This window comes from Cibotium barometz, chromosome 15, assembly GCF_041138505.1.
Source record: "Cibotium barometz isolate CiBa-2024 chromosome 15, ASM4113850v1, whole genome shotgun sequence".
Lineage (NCBI taxonomy): Eukaryota > Viridiplantae > Streptophyta > Polypodiopsida > Cyatheales > Cibotiaceae > Cibotium > Cibotium barometz.
In genome coordinates this window covers 25,554,764-25,575,160 of record NC_141060.1, presented here as the reverse complement: position 1 = coordinate 25,575,160, position 20,397 = coordinate 25,554,764, and positions in this window count along the sequence as shown.

Genomic DNA, 20,397 nt, shown 5'->3' with positions numbered 1-20,397 from the left:
GTCATTCACCATATGACCTTCCGAGTGCTCCATTCGCTCCGTGTCTAGCACGTACAATTCTACGATAACTAACAGTCTGGCTTCTACCTTCACCATCTCCACTTTATCCTTGTTAGCCCTATCCTGTACATCTCTTATGATTTTGATATGCTGCTTTCAGATCACGGTGACTTGCCCTTCTATTCTCGCTAGGTTTTCTATGTCCCTATTTAATTACGTCTACATTTGCATAGTCTCCTAGTCTCGCATGGCCATCGTCTCCTTCATTTCCTCCATCTTCTTCTTCATTTTTTTCCTCGCCTGTTGGAGCTACTAGATCTATTTTTGCTTTTTTTTAGTTATCCCACTTCCATTATTCTCATGCGTAGCTCCTCTGGCAGGGGTTCCTGTTGGCTTATCACTATTTGTAGGGTAGTGTGCTTGTCCTTCACGATGGATTGTAGCTTCCCCCTATTTGAGTACATCTTTTGTGCATCGTTGAATGTAATGTAGGGTTCCCTACACCCACTCTATTTTAATGGTGTTTGGAAAGCTTACTTGTGCTTGCACAGACATGGGTGAAAAGTTTCCACCATAAGGAGTGAATGTAGCTTGGATATACCACGATACCTTGGAAAATGGGAACACACTAGGGCATTCCCAACAATGCGCATAGTATATATACATATAAATAACGTTAAATGAAAAAGGACACTTATATGTAACTTTCGTATTCAAAACAGGTCAAAGCATACACTTATCTACACCCAGAAGGGTCCGTAACAATGATCCATCCATTGCCTTGTACGACAATTTAATGTAAATGTATAATTTTTCGGTTGACAAATGTTTGTAACTCCACTGTATTCTTTTGATTGCGTGTATTTCTGTTTAATTTTACGACTAAAAAATAAAATATCGTTTGTCAAGAAACTTTGATGAAACACCACATTAGGACTTTAAGACTGAAACAAATATGTGGCGTTAGTCAAGGCTTGTAGGAAAGCTTGATGAAACTCCATAGAAGCAAGGCCGCAGCATCGTGACATGATCACGTTTGACAGGCTTCCACTTATGTATATATATGTATACACACACACACAGGCTTCCACGGCGACCTGTTGAAGGACGGCAAAGTTACCCTGTGGAGGTCGGCGTTGCGATTGGCGGCTCTCTACGCTACTCGGTTCACAGGCGACGTTTCTTGTGGCTTCCGCGAGACCAAGGAGGCCTTCCTTATAGCAGCTTCTCTGTAGGTTCAACGAGACCAAGCTGGAGGCCTTCCTTATTGCAGGTTCTCTGTAGGTTCAACGAGACCACAAGCGATCGCAGTGCACACGAGAACAGCTTCTGCTGTAGTTTCCTCTAGAAGCTTGAGAAGCACTCAAGCTCCACCGCTCTCTCTCTATATAATGATCGTTGAATCGTTCGACTGATGTGCAAGACCTCTGCTATCTGCTTTCCTCTTCGGAATCCTGCTAAGCCAACCTCGAGTTTTCTTTTACAGAATCATCCGGAAAACACACACACACACATATGTCTCAGAAGATAAGTATCCGCAACAGCAGCTCCGCGAGCATTGAAGTAAAGGCGAGGACGCATGGCGTCGTCAATGACTCTCGCAGCATCTCACCGGGAGGGCAGGAGAGCGTGGTCGTGAAGGATTTTTCTCCCACGCTCGAGGTACTGGCAGCCAACAGACAAGTCCTGAGCATTGGGAGCACGGTTATTAGCAAGTATCGAGAGATCTCCGTCTCCGGCTCACGCGAAGCAGGCTTCACATCCTCCGGGACAACCCTGCGACGCTAAGCAGCATAAGTCTGCCTCAGTGGACTTAGTTAATAATTCTTTTGTCAAGACTCAATAAAGTTATTACATATTCTATCACTAGGGCGCACCACTGATATCATTCTAAAACTATCCAGATCATGTCAATAGAACAAACAAATAGGTAGTGGCCTTTCAATGATTGGCTCTTTCCTAGCTTCTCTTGTTGACATATTAGGATAAATACGGAATCCTTTACATTTTGTATGTGGGCAAAATTTTTCACCCACATTAGGTTTTAATATACAAAAAAAGTATGTAGCATTTCATCTCAAGAGTAAACAATACTATCTATTTTTGCTAACTATGTGTATAAGCGCAATTTCTTCCATATGTTTCTCTACTCCGATCTCTCTCAATATATTGCTATAGGAAAAAGCGACATGTTATCCCCTTCCTCAATGTATCCACTTCCACTTTATGATATCAGCTCGTCATCCTCTCTTGTCTAACCTTTTAGCCTCCACACCTCCACACTCAAAAAAATGTAACATACTTATATGTACATATTTTTGGGTCCAGTTGACCTGGTGATTTTTAGCATCTATATTTAATGTTTAAAAGTGGGATATACTTGGAGGACGTAAAAGATTAATTTTGGCCACAAATTGAGTGATTTTAGAGATGTTAATTTTTGGTCAATTTTGGGGTTTTCGTGTTGTCATTTGTAAGTGATTTTTATAGCATACCTAACCAAGTTAGATAATGTATCATAGGGTCCAAGTTTCCTTTGAAGATGTGGAACATACAAAACTCCTCGCAATAGTCTGGGAGAGGAAAGGGTGCCAAGATAAAGATCGCCAACACCCATGACTTGACGAGTAGTGTCATCAACAAGATACACCAATTTCTTAATTGGAAGAGCATTATAATTATGAAGCCATTGAGATTTGTAAGTCATATTACCAAAAGCACCATAATCAAAAATAAAAAGAGAACCATCTTGAACAAGAAGAACTCTTCCAAGAGAAATATCATGATGAACACAATTTACCTCCTGATGATTATATTCATCACTACTTGTATGTTGAGCAGCATATGCGTGATTGCAATCTTGATCATATCACCTTTTGAAACAATGATGAGATGGATGATCTGTACAGCCACAATAGTCACAAGGAGTATAATTTTTGGAGGAATTCGAACTAGGTTGCTTGGTGGTAATGCCATGTTCCTCATCATATTGACGTGCCCGACAAAAAGAGACAGTATTACCATTCTTATCACAATAGAATCAATGTTTATTTGGATAGAAAAGTCGAGAAGAATTATCACCTTGATAAGAGCGACCATAGGAACAATGTTTATTTGGATAGGAAAGTCGAGAAGAATTGTCACCTTGATAAGAGTGACCACCATGAGTAAAACGGGAAAAGGGATGCTTAGGAGAAACACAAGCCATTTCAGAATATGCATCTTCTTGTGTAATCAAAACAGTGTCAAAATTCTCTATACGATGTTCATGTCGCATATTCAATGAGAGAAATACAAGCAATGTCAAAATCAATGCCATCCTTTTTAGACAAAATAGTGAAAATATTAACATATGAAGGATCCTTGACCCTATGAAGAAGATGTGTAACCAATTGATTTCATGCAATAGGAGCACCAGCAGCAAGTTGATTGACGATGTCTTTGAAGATTCGAAGATAAAGAATCTATGTAACATATTTCTTCTCAAAAGTAGTAAGAAGATACTGCCATATATCATGAGAAGTAGGAAGATTGAATACATCCAACATAAGAGAATCATGAAGAGCAGATACGATATGCCGAGACGAACAACTTTATCACGATGGATCCAATTCGAGTAATCAGTTTGCCATTGCTCAAAAATAGAACCAACAATAATAAGAGCGTTATCCTCTTTTGCATCAATAGGTTGAGACGGACGGACAAGATTACCCAAAAAAAATATCAGAAAGATTGTCACCTTCAAGTATCAACATCATGTTGGCCTTCCATCTAGGAAATCCTTGGCCTTGAAATAGGGGAACAGATCGTTGACCATATAGAAAACTATTAACAAGAATAGAAGCTACCATCTCGGATTGTGAGAATATGTATATAACGAGAACATAAACCATGAAAACGAGAACATAAACAAGGAGGACCCTGAAAGTTATATGAGATACATGCATGAAAAGCAAGTGGCAATGAACTTGTCAAATATCGAACATGATTTACGAGTTACGAAAAGCAAGCAAGGATATGCAATAAGAGAGTAACTCCAAAAACAATTGGAGTACTGTTATTTTTTGAGACGTGGACGAGTCCAAAAATTGACTATTTTTGGATTAAAACATGAAAAGTGTGTAGCACACGAAAGATGAGAAAAAGTCAGTTGCACAAAAAACACCATAACTTTCAAAACTCCAATAATGAAGCTACGCAAATATTCAAAATTTACTGCTTAAGTTGCACGCTACCTATTTCCCTATTTTAAGTGTTGTTTACCTGAAATGACATAAATTTTGATAGGAATATCAGATTGACAAACCAATTGACTCTATAGAAAGCTTGCGACGTTGTGCACACAACAAAAACAATTAGTTTTGGTACCAATTGCGTTTCTATAGTATAATTCCAATTAGGATAAGATAGGGTGGTCCAGATAAACCATCAAAGAACTTGCATAAACTTGTTAACAATGATTAATCATTAAAATTCTATATTATATGGCTAAACGACTCATCAAAATATTAAGCATAAGGCCAAACGACCTAAATTATAAGGCCAAACGGGTTATCAAAATCTTAAGGCCAAATGACATAAAAGTGAACTTATCTTAAAGTCTATGCAAGGTTGTAAAGTCTTTACATCAATCACAAATACCTGCGCCATCCATGCAAAAAAAAAGATATTACCCAATATAAGATAATGTATACATGCCAAAATTATCTATTATTTGCAAAAGGCTTAAGAGATTAGTATTTCGCGCGTCAAAATCCATAGCCTATAAACATTGTAAGGTAATGTATACATGCCAAAACTAGTTCTAGAAGTATAAAGCATGATATGATGATCAAAACCCATAGAATGTGAACAAGCTTCAACTGTATGTAAAAAATGGATCAAAACCATAGAATTGGAAAAAGATGCATAGCAAGCCAATATCCAATCATAGTGCTTAAGTGTCCGCATGATATGCAATTATTATCACATATAAAAATACAGAATTGTTAGCTTTAAATCTTAAGAAAGTGGTAAAATGTCAAAAAGATTAAAGCTTCTTTACCCGCATGCAACTTAAATCAAATCTTCCTTATCCGATGCAACTTAGATCAAAGTTTCTTTTTCTACATGCAACTTAGATCAAAGCTTCTTTTCATGTAACTAAAATCAAAACTTCTTTATATGCTTGCAACTTAGATCAAAGCTTATTTACCTGCATGTAACTTTTTTCTCTTCCTCATAATCTTGGACATGCACTTGCACTCACAAAAAGATTAACTTTCAAATTATTTCATGCACAAAGTGACTTGATATCTTACCTTGTGCATGTGCACTCACAATCAGACCTTGTTAGAAAATAAAAAAATAGAGGAAGCCATGAAAACTCAAGACATGTCATATCTCTAGAGCGAGTAGCAATAATATCACATAGAAGCAATAATCTCCATAAATAGTGAGTATGCAATAGAAAAGAATTGAATAACCTAAGAGTCAATAAGGAATTGAATAAGCTCAGAGTAGATATATGAGGGGACGAAAAACATGCATCCCAATCTATGATATAAAACAAAACTTGAATATAATTAGAAATAATTAGGGAAGGAGAAACACTCCTGGAAATATGTGATGGAGAACGGGAGTCAAGAACTTGAAGACAAGATCCACGTAGAACTCAAAGAGAAGATCCAATTTTTATGCATGAAGCCATGAAGCGTACACAAGAGATAATCAAGATGCATCAATTGGTCACATCGATAAAGCATTCTTTTATGTGATTAAAGCTGTTGTATTGTTATAGAAGTTTTTCTGTATAGAATTTGACAAATCTAATGTGACGTGCAATCTCAAAACGCCTTAAAACCCAAAAAAATGACTCTTACATCATCAACTTCTGATATCCTATAAAGAAATTATGATCGTTTTAAGCTTTTGAAGAGTATAGAATTTTCTGCGCTGTCGTGACGTGTGCGGAGTAGCCAGGAAAGTACGAGACTTCTAGCTGTGAGAGTTGGTGCCAAACCTAACAAGGAAACTCACATTCAAAATTTCCCAAAAAGCATAGGACAAATCCATCCTTGAATTCGTGTTCCAATTGCTTATCCCTTTCCAAGCATAGATTCACTGGCTTCTTTTTCCAAAACTTTCCAGCTAATCACATGTAGGCAAAACATAACCTTTAAGTATTTCCAAAATACATGTGACCCCTTTCATTCCATACATCCACTGTCACCATTCCCAACATCTCATAATGTTCTTTATCACCTGAAAATCTGGCTTAAAATTCCAACAACTCACAAACACAAAATGATATATGGCATAACTTTAACATATTCACATGATTTTAAAAGAAATCCATGGCCTGCATTTAGTTCCACTAAGATAGAATCAAAATCAATTCTCACTAGAGTCGTTGCTGTATTTCTGACTCTTTGATTCCATGTCCCTTGTTGAAATATCCTCACATATCTTCATATCAAAATCCACCCTTTATTTTTTTACAAAACCTTTGAAGGTTTGTTGGCATCGTGTATTTACAAGTGGTAGGTAGGAAAAATAAAGAAATTTTATCAAGCTTTACTTATCTGAAGGCGGGAAAAAACGATTCATTCGAATTTCTTTGAAAAAAATTCTTCCCACACTTCACTGCACGCAGCGTACAGCCGGCGCATAGCTGGTTTTTGTGAATTTGTAGTAAGCATATCATTAGATAGTAGCAGCTCAGCTCTCTAATTCAAGCCCCAACACGCCATAAACAGTCGCTAAATGCATGAAATGAATCTCTCTGGTCGTGTCGCCTCTGTCACCTGGTTTTTTTTTTTTCTGCAGACTTCTTCTGATAAGCACCGCACGCAATTCCCTGGTTTTTTCTGGTCATTCCCGCGAGGAAGTCGGCGCCCACGCCCTTTTGCAGCTGAAATCGCGCATTTCCCATTTAATTTTCCTCACTGCGCCTACCATTTCCTTTTTCCTTTGTTTTGGAGTGTGACCTTTTTCCTTTATTTTGGAGTGTTGACCATATATATATATATATATATAAAATCAAACTCCTTTTCACCATAACCTTGCTAAGGGTTTTTCTCACGCCTCATCAAAAGAAGCTCCATTTGGCATCCTTATTGCACATATGATTTTTGCCATCTAAAGCATACGATCAAGACCCCAACCATTATGTACCATAAAGTTCTCTGTCTCAGTGCTAATATCAACTCAACCATGATAGGCACAGCTTATGAGCAATTCACCATCTCATGGAATCAATAAAGTAGTCGAACCACAAGCATAATCCAGTCCTATCAAGGCACAAGGTATCTGCTAGCTCCGAAATTCTCCATAAGCATAAAAAAAAATCCTCCACAATTCACACCACACTGTCAAAGGCTTCGAAACCTGGCTCAGCCTCAGCTCATCTTATTGAACCTTATCTACAATATGAACATATATACTCAGGCATCATATAATGACTCGTCATGGCACTTACCCCATGCATCTGGATGTGTATTTGATGACCTCACATGCACGGTTTCACATCATAGACGTGCCATGGCACGACATCCACCCCCTCTAAACCTGCACATCCTCTGGTATGTGCCAAATCATCATCAAGATCTACATATAGCTGGATGTCGTCTTCATCTTCTGCATTGTCAGGAAGATCATCCTCTTCCTCTTCAACCATATCCATACTACCACTGTCAAGCCTCTCATCCTGAGCCTCTTGTGAATCAAAAGGATCACTATCATGCCTTCTTTTAAATATCTTGATTCTTTTGCCTGCCACAAGATTCTTTATTTCTGTTCCATCAAGCTCACACAAAGTATACGTGGCATTTCCATGCACATGCTTGACAATGTAAGGGCCAAACCATCTTTTTGCAAATTTTCTTTGAACAGTGAATTGGTTGTCAAGGCTACTATCATACATTAGAACCCAATCACCTTCTTCAATAGGTTTTGGCCGGAGTCTGTGTCTACTATCAAATCTTTCTTTATTTTTCAGCCTTGCATCTTTCAAGCGAGCTTTAGCAAGCTCTACATCTTCAGGCCTCCTCTCCAACTGTCTTATTCGCAAGGCAAGGAGGTCATCTCTGCTCAATCCTTCCACCCAGGGCAATACATTCCAAGTTGGAACTACTTCTTCAACTGGAATCACTGGCTTCTGACCATACATTAATTCTGCAGGCATGTATCCTGTCACTGAGCTATGAGTTGTACGGTCAGCCCACAAGGCATATGGTAGCAGCTTTGGCCACTCTCTCATTCTTTCTCTACATGCCTTAGCCAAAGCTTTAATGATTGGAGGATGTCCTCGCTCACTTTTTCCATTGCCCTCAGGATTGTAAGCACATGTTAGGGACAGTTTGATACCAATTCTAGAGAAGAATTCCCTTGCTTCTTCAACATCTAGCTCACCCCTATCAGCTGTTATTTTCCCAACACAACCATATCGGCAGATCACATCTTCCAAGAGAAATTTGCATACTGTTTCAGTACTCTTTGTTCTAAGAGCACGCCCTTCTACCTGATTTGTCAAATCTTCTCTTGCAAGTGCTATATACCGCATCTGCCAAATTCCCAAAGGCATTGTAACTAGATCCACTACCCATTTGTAGTGCATGGCAGGTGGGTAGGTTGGTTGCAAGCCATCACGATGCCGTACATTTGAGTACATTTGGCATACTATGCATGTTTCCACATATTGGGAAATATCCTTGTACATTCCTCTCCACCAATATTTTTCCTTTATTTTGGTAAAGGTGGCCCACACACTTCTATGCCCAGCCCAGAGACTCTCATGGAATTCTTTCACAAGCTTTCCTTGAGTCTCTTTATCACATATGACTCTCTGTGGCATAGCATTCCTCTGCTTAGGATGCTTCCAGAGATACCCATCCTTTAGGAAATAACCATATGCTTTTCTGCGGATCCTCTTAAATTCTGAGTCAGACCAATTTTCTTGCCTTGTCAGAGTACTCAAATATTGACCAATAAGCAACCAATCTCCTTCATATATTTCCTCAATAAAAGACTCAAGTGCATTTGATAGGCAAATATGATCCCCTTTTGCATATGCTGTAGTATAGAACTTTGTACCCACATCATCAATGTCACTAATCATCTCTTTCTCATCTTCATACCTGGCTCTTGATAGCATATCTGCAACTGGATTATCTTTTCCCGCAATATGCTCAAACTCAGGATTTAGTGACTTGATATAAGCAATCCACCTAAGCATAGCAATATCTGGAGTGGTACAACTTGCTATCATCCCAAGAAGTGGCAAGCAATCAGTTTCCACAAGTACAGATGCCCCAATAAGATATTCTTTTTCACATTTTAGAGCAGTGACTATCCCCCATAATTCTCTCTTGATATGTGGATACTTTCGTTGCCGAAAGCTTAATACCTTTGCTCCAAATCTAATTACATACCTATGATCATCCTCATCATCTTGCCCTACTGCCCATCCTATCCCAGTAGGACTAGTATCAACTGTAACAATCACAGGCCTGCCACACTCATAATCTGCCTTTCTCAAAATGGGTGATGATTGGAGCAAATATTTCAGCTTCCGCATAGCTTTAATATGTACTGCACTCCACAAAATTTTTTGATTTTTCCTCAAAAGTTGATAAAGAGGATCTGCTACATGTGCATAATGTGGGATCCAAATAACATAAAAGACACATGCTCCAAGAAATCTCCTCAGCTCTGTAACATTAATGCATGTCTCTTTCATTCTTTGTATTGCATCTATTTTGGCTGGACAAGGTCGGCGTCCACTAGTACTACAAAGATGTCCCACTATTAGCACTTCACCAACTCCAAATACTGATTTCAGCCCAGATAAAGTAAGATTCACTTCTTCAAGCCTGGATAGAATCATGTCACAATCCTTTATATGATTTGCCACAAACTTGCGGCACCCTTTTGAATCCAAATCCCCATCTTTGTCTTTCTCATCACAGCCCTTTATTGGCACATCATCCAGAAATGGCATAGTTTTTTGTGGTATGAAGTCTCGTAAGACTTTATTCATTCCATTCATCATATGTGCCACTGAGTTAGTGGCTCCCTGTGGTAAGGTACACATCCTTACTAATCCCAAAGGAGTTCTCATTGTGGTCAAGTCCCTGCTTTGTATATCCAGCTGGAATTGATCATATCCCGAATACAGATCACCCATAGAGTATATAGCTTTCCCTGCAAATGCTTCTGCAAACTCATCCACAATTGGACCTGCTCCCACATTCCTGATTGTGACTTTGTTTACAGGTTGCATGTCTTGAATAAAGCGCAATGTCCCATTTTTCTTTGGTACAGTAAACCATCTGTTGGAATATGGGGCACATGAAGGCTCCAAGATTCCCATCCTGATCTTTTCCTTTAGTAATTCCATCAACTTTGGCAAGAGAGCCTTTGGTACTGGAATTGGCCGCAGGTTCCAGGGCACATGTGGAACAGTAAAGATCACCATTGGTGCTGTTACACTTGGATCAACACAGCCTATCTCATGCGGCTGAAAGGCAAAAGCTTTCCCATGTTTTACAAGCATCTCCTCAAAGCATTCCCTTTCAACTGGCAACAGAAAATCCTTCTCACCAATCTTCAGCTCTTTTAGAGTTTCTTGAGTAAATTTATGCCCAATTTTCTTCGGATCTCTAAGATTTGGCTGCATAGAAGCTTCATCTATCTTCTCCTTGCTTCCCGGTGGCAAGGGAAAGGCAACTGGTTTCACCTTCTTTGCAACCGTTTTGTACTTTGTATCAACATGAGCATCCATCTCACAATTCATGTTTTTACATTCCACCCCCTCAAATTCCTGGATTATATCATACATCTCCACAGATGACACCTTTATCATTTCATTTCCACCCTGTAAGCATGCTCTTCCCATATCAAAAAGCACATCCATAGTATCTATAAATGACACCTCATCAAGCACCCCTGAAATAAACTCATTCTTCCCCAAAAGACCACATTGCTCAAAACTTTTTTGTTCATTTTGTATATGTTTTTGCATGCCACGCTTCAAATCCTTGCTTTTTACAAAAACCAGTGACCCATAGCTGGAGAATCCCTAAAAATTTGTTGAAAAACTATTTACATTGATTGAGTCCTGCGAGAACTCATTTCCCCTTGTACCATTGGAATCCCGCCTTACAATGGCACCTGGCCAAAATCCCTCATCTCCCTGTAATTCATGAATTCTCTATTTATCTTTGGAAGTGACTGTGCTCGAAGTGACTCACGATTCCTTTCATGGTTAATACAAACTGTCAAAAACTGAACAGCTTTTTTGCCATCTTTACTCCTTATTCTTGCATATGCTGAACCATCATCCAAAACCTTTGTTTCCATCCTTACAGCTGTAATGTAGGGTTGCCCAAGAATGAGGGGATACGATGACATCTCCTGAACAAAGAAATTCTGATCATCCTTCACATCCCCTATAGTTACCCTTACATTTGGACATGCTGCATAAAGCTCTCCAGATGAGTTATTAGCTGCTTTAATCATCCACCCATGATCCACATCCATTGGCCACTTACATTTGTTGTAGAGATTTTTAGCCATAAGATTTATTTCAGACCCATGATCAATTAGAGCGACATATGGCTCTTCCAAATCACCTATCTTGACAAGGGTTTCAGTGGTTGCTCTTGCCCAATGGCTCCTGGAGTAATGACTCTTTGTAAGAACTTCTTTTTCATCATCCTCTTCCACAAAGCGCACTTGTCGTGCCCCATCAGCAGAGTGATTACATTCCACCACATTTTCTCTCTCTTCCTTTTTCTGTACCTATACTCCATGAGTCTTGGAAGTGCTTGCCTCCCCTTGTGATGGAATAGATTCAATTATGGACTGCCTTTTTCTTCGTATAATATCAATTATCTCATCATGAAATTCTTTCTTTGCAATCCCCAAGACTTCCCCTAGTGTGAATTCCACCCTGCTGTTTAGAATCCTTTCTTCAAGTACCTTTTTGAGATCTGTTGCAACTTCAATATCAGATTGAAGCTTGTAGAGTGGACTTTTCCCTTTACCCTTCTCCTTCATTTTCGCTGGCACTTCTTCCATTGAAACATCCTGTGGAGGTCTGCTATGCTGTGGAGGCATATGTGATGGCCCAGGATCCTTCTTTTCACTTCCACGTGTAACTCTTTTTGATGGCCCTCCTTCCTCATTTTCCCTTTTACGCTTCTCCTCTACCTGTGCCTCATTATTTTGGCATTTGGCAATATAGGCATGAATGGATAAAGAATCCACAGGCTCCTCCCAGCCAGTCTCAAGACGTATACAATCACGTGCCTCATGCAAAGCTTGCTTTGACACTTTCTTTGACGCAATTAATTCCATTGTTGATGGCCAAAAATCCTCATTCTCATAATCCTCATCATTCTCAAATCCCTGCTTTAGTTGACCAACCTTTAATCCATAGGTTGCTGCCTCAACCATAGAAATGGCATGACTAGCAGCCATATCCTCTACCAGCTTTTTCATCCCTCCTTTCCCAAAGTTTGTACTCAATGGAAGACCAGTCTCTGTAAGATGGATTTTCCCATCTTTGAAAAACACAAGTTGATTTTTAAGAGCTTCTTTATAGCTAGCACAATCCTTCTTTGCATGCTCTGGGTCATCACACCATATGCATCTATATGTAAACCCTTCTTTGCTTTGAGGCCTTTGCATAGAAGCCTACCCCAATGGTAGACCTTTTTCCTCAATCCTAGACATCTTCAATTTTAAGTCACGCATACCCTTGATAAGCTCATCCATCGGCCCATCTATCTTTGGAATTGTAGCAGCTGGTTTGAATAGATTCTCAGGGGTGACAGCAGTTATGGGGGTTGCAGAGCCCATCACCATTTTATCCCTCCTCCACTGCCGCTTTGCTAACATAGTGACTGCATCCTCAACATCATTCCAATCACTTTTTAATCCCTGCTCTGTATCCTTATCCTCAAGGAGGATTTCCAATTTCTCCTGGAGATCTTTCCCAGCTGCTTGTAAGAAGAGCTCTGTCTTTTCTCTGTCCAAAGTTGCACGCTCTATCCTTGACAACTGGGCATAACGCTTCTCAAACTCTCTTAGCAATTCTGTGTGGCAGAAATTCCCATTTTAGATTTTGTGACCCATTCCAAGAAAGTTCGTTTGGTCACTCGCTCAGAATCCTCCATAAAATATTCATCCTTTAAAGCAAGCTTGAACTCCTCCCAATTTCTGCCACCATGTGCTGTCTGCAATCCTCTTATGCGTTCTCTTATTTCAGGAACACATACCAGCTCGAAACTTCGAACCATATCTTCCTCAGTCACCCTGTTTAGCTCCATCTCCTTTATATAATTGCGCAGGTACTTTGTAATGTCCTTCCCATCAAATTGATCCATCTTTTTCACAATTGATTGTAATGCATTGGTCATGGAAATTTGTCCTCTTTCAGCAACTTGTTGTTGTTGCATGTACATGGTCAACATCTGAAACATCTGCATAACTCCGGGGTCAAAATGAACCCCCTGACCCTCAGAATTCTCAGCCATAGCTTCCCTGTATATTTCACCACACTCTCACCCCAGCAGTTTCACGTCGGGTTCACCAAAGAGCTGTCGTGACGTGTGCGGAGTAGCCAGGAAAGTACGAGACTTCTAGCTGTGAGAGTTGGTGCCAAACCTAACAAGGAAACTCACATTCAAAATTTCCCAAAAAGCATAGGACAAATCCATCCTTGAATTCGTGTTCCAATTGCTTATCCCTTTCCAAGCATAGATTCACTGGCTTCTTTTTCCAAAACTTTCCAGCTAATCACATGTAGGCAAAACATAACCTTTAAGTATTTCCAACATACATGTGACCCCTTTCATTCCATACATCCACTGTCACCATTCCCAACATCTCATAATGTTCTTTATCACCTGAAAATCTGGCTTAAAATTCCAACAACTCACAAACACAAAATGATATATGGCATAACTTTAACATATTCACATGATTTTAAAAGAAATCCATGGCCTGCATTTAGTTCCACTAAGATAGAATCAAAATCAATTCTCACTAGAGTCGTTGCTGTATTTCTGACTCTTTGATTCCATGTCCCTTGTTGAAATATCCTCACATATCTTCATATCAAAATCCACCCTTTATTTTTTTACAAAACCTTTGAAGGTTTGTTGGCATCGTGTATTTACAAGTGGTAGGTAGGAAAAATAAAGAAATTTTATCAAGCTTTACTTATCTGAAGGCGGGAAAAAACGATTCATTCGAATTTCTTTGAAAAAAATTCTTCCCACACTTCACTGCACGCAGCGTACAACCGGCGCATAGCTGGTTTTTGTGAATTTGTAGTAAGCATATCATTAGATAGTAGCAGCTCAGCTCTCTAATTCAAGCCCCAACACTCCATAAACAGTCGCTAAATGCATGAAATGAATCTCTCTGGTTGTGTCGCCTCTGTCACCTGGTTTTTTTTTTTCTGCAGACTTCTTCTGATAAGCACCGCACGCAATTCCCTAGTTTTTTCTGGTCATTCCCGCGAGGAAGTCGGCGCCCACGCCCTTTTGCAGCTGAAATCGCGCATTTCCCATTTTAATTTTCCTCACTGCGCCTACCATTTCCTTTTTCCTTTGTTTTGGAGTGTGACCTTTTTCCTTTATTTTGGAGTGTTGACCATATATATATATATATAAAATCAAACTCCTTTTCACCATAACCTTGCTAAGGGTTTTTCTCACGCCTCATCAAAAGAAGCTCCATTTGGCATCCTTATTGCACATATGATTTTTGCCATCTAAAGCATACGATCAAGACCCCAACCATTATGTACCATAAAGTTCTCTGTCTCAGTGCTAATATCAACTCAACCATGATAGGCACAGCTTATGAGCAATTCACCATCTCATGGAATCAATAAAGTAGTCGAACCACAAGCATAATCCAGTCCTATCAAGGCACAAGGTATCTGCTAGCTCTGAAATTCTCCATAAGCATAAAAAAAAATCCTCCACAATTCACACCACACTGTCAAAGGCTTCGAAACCTGGCTCAGCCTCAGCTCATCTTATTGAACCTTATCTACAATATGAACATATATACTCAGGCATCATATAATGACTCGTCATGGCACTTAACCCCATGTATCTGGATGTGTATTTGATGACCTCACATGCACGGTTTAACATCATAGACGTGCCATGGCACGACAGTGCGTGCAGATTTTTTTGTGCGCACAACGGGCACGACTACACTCTAATGCCATGTTGAAGAAAGGAGAAAGGGAGATACGATACACCAAAGATAGCTCCCAAAAGTGTGTGAAAAGCACACCGAGGTTAGGTATATATAGGTGAGACCTAGGGTTAGGTTGGGCAAGCTATATATAGCTCTAACAGCCTGGGCTAAATGTTTGTGTCATAACCTAAAGGAACAGATATGAAAGCTCAGCAGGCCCAATACAAAGAGAAAGATTGGCCCATACTTGGGTGACTTGTTTAGAGGGAAGCAAGAGCTAAGAAGGACAAGGACGAGGGCCCTAAGGGAGATGCACAAGAAAGAGCTCAAAAGGACAAGCAGAAGGGGCCTAAGGGAGATGCACCAGGGAAGCTAGAAAGTTTAAAGCTCTCTAGAAAACCTTAGAAATAGGCCTCAATACAAGGAAAGAAGATAATAGTTGAAGTTGGAGAGAAAAAGACCACGGAAAAAAAAGGGAAGATTTCCAAGGAGGGAGCCAACGGGGCAACGACAGTGCGAAGCAGCATACAACCGAAGGAGGATTTGGCTGACATAGTTAAGTTATAATTTTTCTAGAAGCTGGAGAAGCAACAAACAGGAGGGCACCTTGACCACCAACCTACAATTGGATATGCAACCTCCACAACAACTAGGACACTTTGCACCCATGTCTGCCTAAACTTTGCAAGAACAAGTAAGCTTTCCAAACACCATTGAAATGGAGTGGGTGCAAGGAGCCCTACATTACATTTAACGATGAACAAATGATGCACTCAAATATGAGGAAATATGAGGAAGCTACAATCCATCATCAAGGAAAAGCACGTTGCCCTACAAATAGTGATAAGCCAATAGGAACCCCTACTGGAGGAGCTACGCATGAGAATAATGGAAGCAGGATAACTGAATAAAATACAAAAATAGATCTAGTAGCTCCAACAGGTCAGTAAAAAAATGAAGAAGGAGATGGAGGAAATGAAGGAAAAGATGGCCAAGAAAGACTAGGAGACTATGCAAATGTAGATGGCATTAAATAGGGACATAGAAAACTTAGCCATAAAAAAAGGGCAAGTCACCCTGATCTGAGAGGAGCACATCAAATCATAAGAGGTGTAAAGGATAGGGCTGACAGGGATAAAGTGGAGATGGTGAAGGTAGAAGCTAGACTGGCGGTTCCCGTAGATTTGTACGTGTAGATGTAGGGAGAATGGAGCTGTGGGAAGGTCATACAGTGGATGACCTTAAGGAGGTGTGGGGAGATCATCTAGAAAAGCTAACATCTGTAATGCAAGCCCCCACACCTTCTTACAAACAATTGTCTCCCCACCAGTCAAGAGGTGGAAATCTAGATGGAGGGTCCACAAATCCTTATCCAACAGGCCTAGAACCAACAAAAGATTTGGAAACACCAGTTGAACATAGCAGAGGAGGCACCGGTAGAGAAGAGGAGGTGCACAAGGAAAATGAGAAGCTTAGGCCTGGAAAAGGGATTTGTAGTCTTGAAAGGAGAAGGGAAAAAGCTGGGGGCGCAACCAGAAGTGAAGGGGAAAGAGATTGTTTTATATATTGCATCAACGATGGATCTCATCCCCAAAAATGAATTAAAGAATCATACATGGGCAGCCACGAAGAAGCTAGACCACTACAAGACAATGCTGCCATACACGCATTTCATACACGCGAAAATTACGGGTGCGTGTATGGTCGCCGCATGTATTTGAATAGAATCGGGTGCGTGTATTTTGGCATTTCAATTTGCGTGTATATTGGCATCTATCAGCACGTGTATATACATGCAATAATACACGCATCAATACACGCACTAATACACGCATCAATACACGCTTTATTAAGAAAAACTGAATTCCTTTACAAAATTAAAAACTATTTTCTTTAAACCATCTCATAGTACATTACAGTATATATCATTACACAATCCCACTACATGCATTTACAATAATGAAATATATTCAAAAATAAATCATGAGATGATAATTAAAAGACAACACATACAATAGAAATGTCATCAATTTAGAACGATATAGTGACGAATTGGTTAGGGTTCGATCTCATCTTCAATAAGATCCATCCTTGCCAAACGATCAACATCAATATCCATTTGATCAATTTGTAAGGCTACGATTAAATTTATTCCACTATCGATATTTTGTCCATTGATAATGGTATCGATGTCCTGATCATCCTCATCAACATCACCATCATCCTCAATGGTAGGATCATTCTCATGATCATGAGAAATGGCATGCTCATCCTCATTATCATGATCATCTCTTATTTCTTGATCATCATTCACAACATCTTCATTGGCATGTTCGACATCATCTTCATTGCGGCTTGTTACATCCTCCATATGCTCCATATCAGTGAATGTATTATACATCACTTTGGAACATGGTGCAATAGGGATGACGTACCACCATTTAATGTCATGCACCATTGGTAGATAGATAACCTACTCAAATACACATATTGCAATAATTAATTAGCATATCAAAAGTCAAGGGGTACGTGAGGTTAGATATATATGTACATGAAACACATTAGTAAAAAAATGCAAACCTGCTCACATTGTTGTGGCAATACGAGCCTATCTTTCTTTGTTTGCCAAAACTTTGTAGAGTCAATATAGTTACATAGCTACTTGCATGGTGTTTTATCGTTGCATTAGGCCCTTTTTTCACCACGTTCATTTGCCATTTGACATCCAAAACATACACAAAGAAGCGACGAAAGTCAAGTCTAAATATGTCTTGGATTGTGCCACAATAATCATCCATTTTTTCATTAGCTCCCTCAAAGCTACTAATGACACCTCAATCTTGTGTATTCCTCTTTTCATCAATTCTTTGTGTTCGAAAATGCTTGCCTTCACACCATATAGCATTGAACATAGTACACTGGACCAAAATAGAAGCAATATTTGTGTAAGCAAAACATTAGTTCTATGTACCTTTAACATGCATCCTCGTGCATACTCCCATTCTTCCGCCATGATATGCAGCCCCTCGTCGCTCTCTGCACTCTCCATTTCCTCATGCAACCAATCAACATGGATATCATTCGAGAGTGTAGCTATATGCTTAGGGTACGCCTTACGAGAGCCATGTTACCTCCGAAAGAGAGCTCTTTCTGCTTGCCTTTTTGTCTTTGCATCCTCATATCTTGTAACTCATCTACTCATCACATCACTATTAAGGATGCAAGTGAAATTGAGATCATCAATCAATGTTCTGTCAATTACTTTACTCTGTCCTTTTCCTTGAGGCACAATAGAGGTCATGCACGAATTATTTGTGGAGGAATGTTACTCTTACTAGCAACATATTTAGGATGATCTGAGGGGAGAAATCGATGATGAATCGAATATGGTCTTACACAAACCGTCAGCATACTCATGTACTAACGAAGGGCCACAAACAGGACATGCATGTTGACCCGATGTTTTCAAACCTGTTAAAATATAAATAAAAGTTAGAATAATAAAGTCAATATTTATAATTAATATAGCCAATAGTATTAGAGTAGGGAGGTATTTAGAATTCTTACTAGAACAATCGCTAGACTTTAAAATATAAATAAAAGTTAGAATAATAAAGTCAATATTTAATATAGCCAATAGTATTAGAGTAGGGAGGTAATTAGAATTCTTACTAGAACAATCGCTGTATCCTGAAAAGTCATGCATTATCTACATCAACACTGCTTTTAAGTCGAAGTGTCGAGAGGAGGGAGGCCTACTAATGTCCACCACCGAAACACCTCTCCATAGTTCCTCCAACTCATCAATCAACGTATCGAGATAAACATCCATATGCTTGACTTTATGTTTCCCTGGAATTAGAAGCGATAACATAAGATGTCCCTTCTTGATTGCCATTGATGGTGGAAGGTTGTAATTCACCAACACAACTAGCCACACCCTATATGCGGTGCTTTTGAAACCAAATGGATTTCTAATCATAATTTAGATGCATAATTAAGTAATGAAGATTCATCATCAATTAATGCAATTTGGCCAAATTCTAGCAGGCTATAGGCCTATTTCTAAGGTTTTTTAGAGAGCTTTAAACTTTCTAGCTTCCCTGATGCATCTCCTTTAGGTTCATTCTCCTTTTCCTTCTGAGCTCTTTCTTGTGCATCTCCCTTAGGGCCCTCGTCCTTGTCCTTCTTAGCTCTTGCTTCCCTCTAAACAAGTCACCCAAGTATGGGCCAATCTTCCTCTTTGTATTATGCCTGGCGAGCTTTCGTATCTGTTCCTTTAGGTTACGACACAAACATTTAGCCTAGGCGACCCTCGTTCTAGCTTCAACGTCTTTCACCATCCAAAGGTCTTTCTCTAGACATGCAATTTATATGCCTTGGCTCTTCCCTCCAATAGGCTGAATTCCTTGATCAAGTCATCATCGTCCACCAGCAAATTGATGTCCACTTCTCCCTCACCCCAGCAAGTTGCACCTCGGACACATATAGAGGACTGATTTCTTTATTCTCTGTAGGGTAGTGTGATAACGTTCAATTTTTGGAGCTACACCATTTGGTCCCTGACTCTAAAATTGCACTAGAGAACTCCTCCTAGGGCAGCATCGTGAATTGCTTCAGTCCCATCCTCTCCATCTATTGGGCATGCTTATCTATCTCCTTATATAGGGTGGACGAGAGATACTCAAATTTTACCATCCTCTAAGACACGCGATATTTGGGGTTGAGAGACGAAAGGTAAGGGCGACAACTAAGCTTATCAAGGAGATAATTGGAAGTGAAGTGTAGAAGAGAGTTTTTGCACAATACAAACATGTAAATTATTCGTTTGATAGAAAAATTGTGATGATTTTTAGTCATTATTGTGGGATATGTCCCTCCTTGGTATGGCCAAAACTCCACGATTCTCTCTAATTCTATCTATGTGTGCCTAATGCACAAGCCACGAGGTCATGAATGTGACCAGGTTGAGGGTGGGTGAAAGTGATGTGACACCTCTTTCTTTCCATCCATGCATCGTGTTTCAGGGTGGTAACATCGATTTTCCTACCACCTCCATGCCGCCAGCTAGCTCCTCGTTCTGTGTGTGCACTGAGATCATATTTATATAGACAATTCCTATTTTTAGATTTTTTTTCTTTTCCATTTCCATTGTCTCAATGATTGTTTCCCACTTCTGATTCCTCATCATCC